This window comes from Triticum aestivum, unplaced genomic scaffold, assembly GCF_018294505.1.
Source record: "Triticum aestivum cultivar Chinese Spring unplaced genomic scaffold, IWGSC CS RefSeq v2.1 scaffold64523, whole genome shotgun sequence".
Taxonomy (NCBI): domain Eukaryota; kingdom Viridiplantae; phylum Streptophyta; class Magnoliopsida; order Poales; family Poaceae; genus Triticum; species Triticum aestivum.
The window spans coordinates 1-9,854 of NW_025232367.1; the positions used below are offsets into that span (position 1 = coordinate 1).

Below are 9,854 nucleotides of genomic sequence, written 5' to 3' on the forward strand. Positions count from 1 at the left end.
GCGCGCTGTGGTGGAAGAGGTCCAACAGTTAGAACGTAGGCGTCATATAGGGAGTCCCGCGGCTAGGCCGACCCACTGGGGCGAGCTAACAGGATGTTTTCTTTAGTGCGCGATAGAAAAAATTAGAAAACTGTAGTGCGCTAGGAAGGAGCTGAATCGCAACCTCATAATACAGAGTGCACACTATTAGTAGCTAGAACTAAAAGCTGTTGTTGATTTGCTAACGCGCAATATATGTAAAGAACACACTGCACCACCGAGAATTGAAAAGATATGTATGAAAAATTTGAACGTTTTTTTTGTTGAAGAAAGCGAATTATCTTTTGAAATGTGATCATTTTCAAATATTGAACACATTTTTAAAAATTTGGGCATTTTTTAATCTGTTCATAATTTTGGAAACGGGAAAGTTTTTTGAAATTTTGAAGAAATTTGAAAACATGAACATTTTGAAATTTTTGAAAAGAAATGAAACCTCGATTTTTTTTGTAAAAACGCCAACATTCTTGGGAATCTCGAACATTTTTCAATCTGTGAACACTTCTTGGGAATGGGAACAAATCTTGAAATTTTGAACAAAGTTTGAAAACGTGAACATTTTTTGAAAAAAACTGAACAAAACTTGAAAGTGAACATTTCTTTTGGGTCTGTGAACAATTAGCTGTCTCATCAATAATTGGTCATCGTATTGCACCACATACTTCTTGGGCCGTACAAGATTTTCGTCAGGGAGCTCAGGTTCAGGCCCTGTTGGGCGCATTAGCTGAGACGGATCCCCCTCAAAAAAAAAAAAAAAAAACCTAACACGTAGGTTGCGCGAAGGATCAAGTAGGATCTAACCCCCAGGTTTAACAAGCATGCGTTAGTCCTGTTAGTAGGACACTGGACTCCACATCAATCTTCGAGGTCGCAGGTTCAAGTTCTGTTTCTTGCAATATTCTTTTGGAGTTGAGTTATACTCATATTGTTCGCTGGTGTGGCTGGCCCAGCATGAAGGCCCAACGGTGCGCCAAAAATCTGTAGTTTTGTTTTGAGTCTGTAGATATTTTTTTACCACCTTTGACACATATGATTTGGGGCATGCTATGCTTCGGCCGGGTGATGTTTAGAAACATCCGCGGCCTCGGTAGCCATAGGATCACGAACTGGACAACCGTCTGATCTTCTTCCCGTGAGCGTGCATCAACCATTGCAACAAGGCTTGTGCTTCACTCGGCGTTTTGCAACACGAGCCTTGTTGCGCTTGTGTTGAACCGTTTTTTCTTTCAAATATGGCCTATGTTTTAGAAACAAGACCTTTGCTATAAAACAATAAACTTGGTAGTTGCCCCTTTGCAACAAACGTAGTGTTGCGCTCGTTTCCTCTGCAACAAAAGGCTTGTTGCCGAAACAATAAAAAAATTACAATAAGTGGTTGTTTGCATGTTGTTGCAGAAACTCGTCCCGCGGCAGCGGTGCTGCTGGCGACGACCGCCCAAGAAGGTTCCGATGGTGGTCATGGCTTCAAGAGCTCGGTCCAGTTGGGAAAGAAAGAGGGGTGTGGGAGGAGAAAAATGAGAGGAAGGAAGGGCGACCACTACAATAGGAACCCCCCTATAGCAACGCATTTTTCCGTATCTAGAAGACCATATATGCGTTGTTAGTGTGTTTACCAACGGTTTAGGATGCGTTGCCTTATCCGGCGTTGCTAGCGCATAATGCAACGGTTATATTATCGTTGGTAAAAGAGACCGTTGCAAGAATACAACACATAAAACAGACTGGTGCAACACTTCTATGTGTTGGTGCTTATTGTATAGGAAACAAAGTTCCAGGGCTTGGCAACAAAGAATTTGCAACGTGGTTCATATATAATATGAATAATATTTTTTATACATATTGCCAGCAATTAAATTAGTGCTTTACATAATGGTGATAATTATGAATTTCCAGTAAAGACAAACAAGAGAATATACTCACGGGAGGAAGAAATCATATATTAAATAAAACTGTTGGATTACAATAGTGCATATTACACAAGAAAAATCATCCAAATGGGAAGTATAATCTAAATGTTTCTTGACGGCGAAACTTAAATTAAAAGCATCCATAAACATCCCTACAACGTAACTAAAACACAATCGAGGAACATCATCCCTACAACTTAATTAAAACTGACACCATCCGTCTTCATCATCATGAACAGGAACATCATCATCATCATCCTTGTAGTATACTTGCCCCACACACCAATAGAATCATCCATTTATCTTTTGAATCTACAAACAAAAAAACAAAATGAACTGTTAACACACACAATGCATTGACATGATGCAAGTAGTCATAGAGGTAGGATATTACTCACTTACAAAGGTTGAGATGCAAAAACAAATCTGCATTACCAAGAGTATTGCAGTTTTTGCGACTCCGTACCCAATCTTCAGTTTTCACAAGTGCCATATCAACATGCACTACCCAAAATTCATTAGTAATTTCAGCACCATCAAGTTCAAATTTAGGATCACAACTTACAACTGTAGCAAGAGCTACATGTGTTACGATTTTTTAGGCTCATTAAAAATACTTTTGTTCCTACCTGTTAGAGAAAATCAAAGTTACCATTGAAAGAATCATGTCAAGCAAAATAATTAATAGAAACGTGACATATAACAGAAAAGGTTGAGAGGCCAAGACATGTCGTGTTTGCATCTTCCCCTCTACTATATGGTTATGAATACATCTACAGGTTAATCTCAATATGTGCAACATCTATGAAATTCTATGAAGCCTTTCACTACAAACAAAGTAGTTTTGGTGATGAACGCTGAAAATAATTAAACTTCATATGATAGCTTCAGTGTAGAACACAAAGATAGACATTTTTATTCAAGTAGCAGTATGGTATGATCAACTGCATAATTCTGAGGCACCTACCGGAAGATACTGAAGCAGTATGTTTGGCCATTAACCAAGTAAAAAATATTACTATATCAATACCTGGGTCATATTAAGCCAAAAGATAAAATAAATTTACCAAATTAGTGCAAATAAAACATATTAGACAATAAAAAGAAGCTTTGAAGCATAAGATCTATCATAAATGAAGTACTCCCAGTACCGACCCAATGATTTTGCATGAAGTGCAGCATGGACAGCAGGGCGGATCAACCATTAGTTCATCTTTACCACCAACTCCTAATAAAATAGCTAGTATATATCCAGATCAAACTCTAAATAGCACATCTGAGCAGATAAATCAAAGGCAGTGACACTATTAAGAAAAGGAGAAGACACGGCAGAGAAAACAAGACTGTAGTATGTTCGAACAAATAATTAGGATGTCTTGTTTGTAGACTACAAATACAAATCAGACATAGATACGGCGATCTATTTAGTTGGAAGTTGCAGGCATCCAAAAAATAATATTGAATGTGGTCTAATAATTGAACGACACTACAGATGGACCATGCCAATTAAAGTGATATAGAAACAATTGACATTATTTTTCTTTTTCTTTTTGCAATCCATCAGTACATGACCTCATGATGAATCAGAAACATGTTAGTATTTATAAAGTTGCCATATGCTACAATTTTACTTCTCTTTTCCTCATGGTGTGTATTCTTCCTTGTAAAGGAAAAGCACATCAAGAGAATAAAGGAGTGACACTACGGATGTAGGCAAGCATGGTATAAAGCGGAAGCACGAACCACAAAAGAAGTGTCTAGAATTTGGCAAACCAGCAGACAGAACCGTGTAGGTATATGTTGTTAATAATAGGAGAAGGGGACATCAATCAAATTCCAATAGCCAAGTGAATAAATGGAAAACATCCATGGTTTTGTATTCCTGGAACACAATCTAGTTCAGCTATCATTAAAAAATACAGAAGTCAGATAAGTTGTAATAGGTGTGGAATTTTATCTAACATGTCACTTGACTAAATAAGTACTACTCGTCTCAGCATAGTTTTATAAGATTTGTTTCTCTTCTACCGTATTTAGGGATTACACAGTAAACAATTTCTGTTCATAAATCATAAGTAAATCGCAAGATCTTCTTGCATAAAAAAATTGATATGACACGCAGCTCACATAAGCATATTTTTAAATGGCAAGCATAGCTCGTTGTAGATGTACTCAGTAATATTTTTCAGAGTTTTGTGACAAGCAACAGTAATTGATCAACAGATTACCTTCCTTACGCTCTTGAACTCCAACTATAGTGGGGAGAAAGCCTTATGCGGCTGAGTGTTAATGTCACTAGATGCTGATGGATGATCATGCGGAGAACTGTGGATCAGAAGCCCTCAGATCCAACAAGTACTCTGCTTTGCCATGCTCTGCACCGATGTCCTTCTCCCCCAGCGTCCCAGCGGCCTAGTTGACCGAGCTGCATAAAGCTGTCAAGTTGCTCCTCAGTTTGTAGTAGCAGAGAACACAAAGATCTAAATGGTCTTTTAAGCGAATGAAATATGTAAAAAAAAACTGAATTGTGACTCAAATAAAAGAGAGGGAGAAAGTTTTGGGGTCATGTCCATTGCAACATATTCAGTGCTTGAGTGCCTTTGCATTTCTCTGCACCGAGTGGAGGTAATTATTACTTAGTAGAGAAAATTGATATTGTAACCTGCTCTGAAGTCTCGGAAACAAATATGACCATATGACGGTGTGAATGATCAGGCCTACAACATAAGCAAGTGGCACCGTAAGCAGAAAGTGGAACTTTGAATAATCAACATCAACCACAAGAATAAGACAACAAGCCCTATTATACAAACAGTCAATCACATAATCAACAACAGGAACCAAAGACTGCACAATCAAGTTCACTTCCATGGACTGGTGACAAGCTCCTAAGCCACAACTAGAATCAATTCAATCACAGAAAGAGGCTTTAGCTGGAAGCTCCCCTCCACACCAACCAGCTGTAATTCAGTCTGTCGTTCATTATCAGGGATTGGCAAGTCATAAGTACCAATCCCCAACTAGATTGAAGTGAAGCAGAGCATGATGGGGGCAACAAAATTGGGACAAGAGAAGCGGCCCGGCTCACCGCGGCGGCGCGATCGCGAGGGTGGTTGTAGCTGCAGCTCTTCCCATAGCCGCAGGCCCCCGTGCGGAGGTAGTAGACGCAGTTGGTCGCAGGGGAGCGATGACAAGGGGCGGCGCGCCGGGATGCAGGGTATCAGGGGAGTGGTGACGAGGGACGGTGCGCCGGGATGGAGGGTCGCAGGAGAGTGGTGACTGGTGAGGGGCAGCTTGCCGGGACGGAGGATCTCAGGCGAGCGGTGAGGGGCACGCTCCGGGATGCAGGGTAGGTCGAGGGGAGGCGGCCGGCGGGGGGGCCTATAGGCTCGAGAGGAATAAGGGATGCTGGGGACAGCAACGATCTTGAAATCACTAATTAAGGAGTACTCGTTGCAAAGAACACTCCACTTTCCCGGGTCGCGACAAGTGGCGCACATGGAGCGCGCCACTTGTCGCAACCTAGGAGTTTTCCCTTTTTTTCGTAGATCTGTTTATTCAAAACGTTTTATCTCTTAAACCGTGCGTTCAAATCTCGAACCATTTTCACCATTGGATTCCTCGCGTCGAGATCTTCAAAACTAGATCCCATGTTGATAGGTTTTGACGAACTTTTTTTTCACAAAAAAAATCGGACGAAAAAACCGGGCGAAAAAACCGAACCGGGAGCACTGTTTTTTTCCCTTTCCGAAAGAGGCACGCCCGTGCCTCTCGCGAAATCACAACCGTGCCTCTCGTGAAAGCAAAACCGTGACTCTCGTGGAAGGAAAAAAAACAGAAAACGCGTTTTTTTCCGTTTCCGAGAGGCACGGCCGTGACTCTCGCGAAAGCACAACCGTGCCTCTCGCGAAAGCAAAACCGTGACTCTCGCGAAAGAAAAAAAAAACAGAAAACGCGTATTTTTTTCCCTTTCCGAGAGGCACGGCTATGACTTTCGCGTAAGCACAACCATGCCTCTCGCGGAAGCAAAACCGTGACTCACGAAAGAAAAAAAACAGAAAACGCGTTTTTTTCCTTTCCGAGAGGCACGGCCGTGACTCTCGATAAAGCACAACCGTGCCTCTCGCGGAAGAAAAACCATGACTTTCGCGAAAGGAAAAAGAATGCGTTTTTTCGCGCAAATTTTTTTTTATTTTTTTTTATCGAAAAGATAAGAAAGACCGGGGGAAACCCAAAACGTCAAAAAAACCCAGAAAAAACCGTTTAAAAAGCCGAAAACGCGTGCGGAAAAATAAAAAAAAAACAAAATTCGAAGGGAGCGTCCAGAGCGCGACACGTGGCGAATGGCTGAGAGCGCGCCAAGTGGCGCTGATCGTTGCGAGGCTCCCGAAGGAGCGCTCGTTAACTAGTTGCTCCCGAACGATCTAGGTTAATCATGACAACCAACTTGGGCCGGGCTAGAGATATGTGTTGGGCTTTTGTTCAAGTTTGGCCAGTCAAAATAGGTCACGAGCTGCAAGCCTGCAACAGATATGGTACAAGGCTTATATGCGTATCTATCGTGAATTTTGCAACGTATAGTCAAAACGTTGTAAAATATGTGTTGCTTTATGGAGGATATTCTTGTAGTGGACGGTGGAGGCCTGCCTTGACGGCGAACTACGGTTGGGGGTGCGGACCAGTCGCAAGCACGAGCACCATGCGCGCAGCGACCGTCTCCCCCTGGTGGAGCTGAGAGACGAACGAAAGAAATGGGAAGGAGATGTGATCCGCACAAAGTTTCTAGAAAAGGGTGTGTTTTCTGTAGGACCATGGGACATGTGTCGAATGGCGGAGGAGGTCGACGTAAAAATAGGATTTGTCGGTTGAACACAATCATTTCTCATATGATTTTAGCAGCTTCCCGCAGCAGACGAAAATAATCCTATACAGTGAACAAACCAAAAATTTGGAGAAACGCGCCTTACTTTATTTTATTATATATTAATAATTAATGATTTAACATTAAAAAATTAAAGTATAGATGTGTCATTGTGGCCGGATGATTGGCGCTCGCACATGCAACGAGCTTATGATGCAATAGGTTTGAAGGGGGGCTTCCTTTTTTGCACACCCTTTTCCCATTTTGATTTCTATTTTAAATTTTTAATTCCTACAGTCCGTCTTATATAAATCTAATTGTCTGGTCTAGTAGCCATTTATGCGGCCGAATCAGAGAAGGTTGTGTGTTCGATTGCTTAGGATTTTCTGCGTAGATAAATAAAATGCACCCCCAAAAGAAAAATGCAACAATGCTTTCTCAAGGAAAAAACTGTGCACGCGGGCTGCCCACCGCCTCAACCACTGAGGGTAGGCCCTCGCCATGTTGGCATGCCATGCGTGCACATGGTACATCCGGATACGGTAGAAAGCACCGTATATGAATGAGAGGACAAGTTAGACGATCAGAAAACATGTATTTTGCAATTTTATGCACCAAACTGGCCGTACAAGTTCTAAGACTCCGGAGTATTTATCTCTTTTCTTTAGTCTAAAATAAAAATAGAGTCACACATTAAAACGTCTCACAAATTGTCTCTAAGAATAGAGTCGCACATTAAAACGTCTCACAAATCGTCTCTAAGAATAGAGTTGCATATAAAAACGTCTCACATATCGTCTCTAAGTTAATTAAAATTAAATACTTATTTTATTGAAGGCTAATTACAATCAAAAGTTTGTGGCGCTCTGAAAACGTCTTAAGAAGCGTCTTTAGGTCGCTAGTGTTCATGAGTGTAGAGACGAATAATAAAGCGACCCAGAAAAAGCGACCATACGCAATGTTTTTGTTGTAGTGATAAGGACAAGGAGGCGATTCTCGTGCCTTATCATCCCCTGTAAGTCATCCGCGCGGATATCCTTCCTTCGATTTCAATCATTCATTTGCACGGTGGAGGCTAATTAATTTGAGGTGTACTTATTTTGCGCAGCGGCGGGCACGTCGTCCTCATCATCTTCTACCCCCGATACTCCCACGCTCTTTACTTGGACTCGTCGAAGAACATTAACAAAAAGGATTACACCCACATCAAGTCTGTTCTCGACAGTGCTATGTTTTACTATGACGCACGGGGTGGAGAGGTCAAGGACAAGAAGAGAAGGGACGGCAGGCCCGCCTTCGGCCATAAGACCGACTTCTGCTGCATCCAGCAACCGAGTGACTCTCTTAATGATGGATTCTATGTCCTACACCACATGCTGGAGTACAGACGGGATCACCAGAACCTTCGCATGTCAGCTAGATCCGGCGATGCCCATATTCTGCAATGGGCAAAGAACTTAGGAGATATCGAGGATCATCGACTTCGAGTTGAGTTCTATCACATCCAGCATGAACTTGCCCAAATCATCAAGAAGGAGGTCGTCGAAAAAACAAGGATGTTCTACGAAGAAGGACAAATGTCGCGGGAAGACGTCCGAACACGGGTAGCCGCTCAGCGTCTCGACCTGAAGCCTTTCACTTGGCTCGGGGACTATCTCCTTGACTTGGATGGATGGCACTACATGTTGGAGTGATTGTCGATATATGATGATAAGTCTCCAACGTATCTATAATTTTTGATTGTTCCATGGTATATTATATTCTGTTTTGGATGATTAGTGGGCTTTATTATACACTTTTATATTATTTTTGGGACTAACCTATTAAGCGGAGGACCAACCCAAATTGTTGTTTTTTTTTTGCCTATTTCAATGTTTTGCAGAAAAAGAATATCAAACGGAGTCCAAACGGAATGAAACCTTCGGGAACGTGATTTTCGGAGCAAACATGATCCAGAGGACTTGAAGTGGACGTCAAGCAACAGACGAGGAAGCCACAAGGTAGGGGGCGCGCCTACCCCCCTAGGCGCGCCCTCCACCCTCGTGGGCCCCTCGTGGCTCCACCGACCTACTTCTTCCTCCTATATATACCTACGTACCCCCAAACCATCAGAAGCGACCACGAAAACCTAATTCCACCGCCGCAACCTTCTGTACCCGTGAGATCCCATCTTGGGGCCTTTTCCGGCGTCCTGCCGGAGGGGGCATTGATCACGGAGGGCTTCTACATTAACACCATAGCCTCTCCGATGATGTGTGAGTAGTTTACCTCAGACCTTCGGGTCCATAGTTATTAGCTAGATGGCTTCTTCTCTCTCTTTGGATCTCAATACAAAGTTCTCCTCATTTCTCTTGGAGATCTATTTGATTTAACTCTTCTTTTTGCGGTGTGTTTGTCGAGATCCGACGAATTGTGGGTTTATGATCAAGATTATCTATGAACAATATTTGAATCTCCTCTGAATTCTTTTATGTATGATTGGTTATCTTTGCAAGTCTCTTCGAATTATCAGTTTGGTTTGGCCTACCAGATTGATCTTTCTTGCAATGGGAGAAGTGCTTAGCTTTGGGTTCAATCTTGCGGTGTCCTTTCCCAGTGACAGCAGGGGCAGCAAGGCACGTATCGTATTGTTTCCATCGAGGATAAAAAGATGGGGTTTATATCATATTGCATGAGTTTATCCCTCTACATCATGTCATCTTGCTTAAAGCGTTACTCTGTTCTTATGAACTTAATACTCTAGATGCATGCTGGATAGCGGTCGATGTGTGGAGTAATAGTAGTCGATGCAGAATTGTTTCGGTCTACTTGTCACGGACGTGATGCCTATATACATGATCATACCTAGATATTCTCATAACTATGCTCAATTCTATCAATTGCTCGACAGTAATTCGTTTACCCACCGTAATACTTATGCTATCTTGAGAGAAGCCACTAGTGAAACCTATGGACCCCGGGTCTATTTTCCATCATATTAATCTTCCATCAACAAGCTATTTCTATCTTTGTTTACCTTGCAATCTTTACTTTTACTCTTTATCATA

The 9,854-nt window shown here is 42.0% G+C and overlaps 2 long non-coding RNA genes across 3 annotated transcripts; both read right to left on the bottom strand.

Moving 5' to 3' along the window:
• Positions 1–2,222: 2,222 nt before the first annotated feature.
• LOC123175933 (uncharacterized) lies at positions 2,223–2,947 on the bottom strand. 2 transcript variants are annotated; one of them, XR_006488247.1, is made up of 3 exons: positions 2,910–2,947; positions 2,349–2,450; positions 2,223–2,258 (listed from the first exon to the last, which is right to left on the bottom strand). It is a non-coding gene; the product is annotated as an uncharacterized lncRNA (long non-coding RNA). The 2 variants fall into 2 exon arrangements; XR_006488246.1 differs by having other exon boundaries at positions 2,239–2,258; positions 2,345–2,450; positions 2,910–2,941.
• Positions 2,948–4,313: 1,366 nt separating this feature from the next.
• LOC123175935 (uncharacterized) lies at positions 4,314–5,114 on the bottom strand. Its single transcript, XR_006488248.1, has 3 exons — positions 5,035–5,114; positions 4,609–4,663; positions 4,314–4,381 (listed from the first exon to the last, which is right to left on the bottom strand). It is a non-coding gene; the product is annotated as an uncharacterized lncRNA (long non-coding RNA).
• Between the last annotated feature and the right edge of the window lie 4,740 nt (positions 5,115–9,854).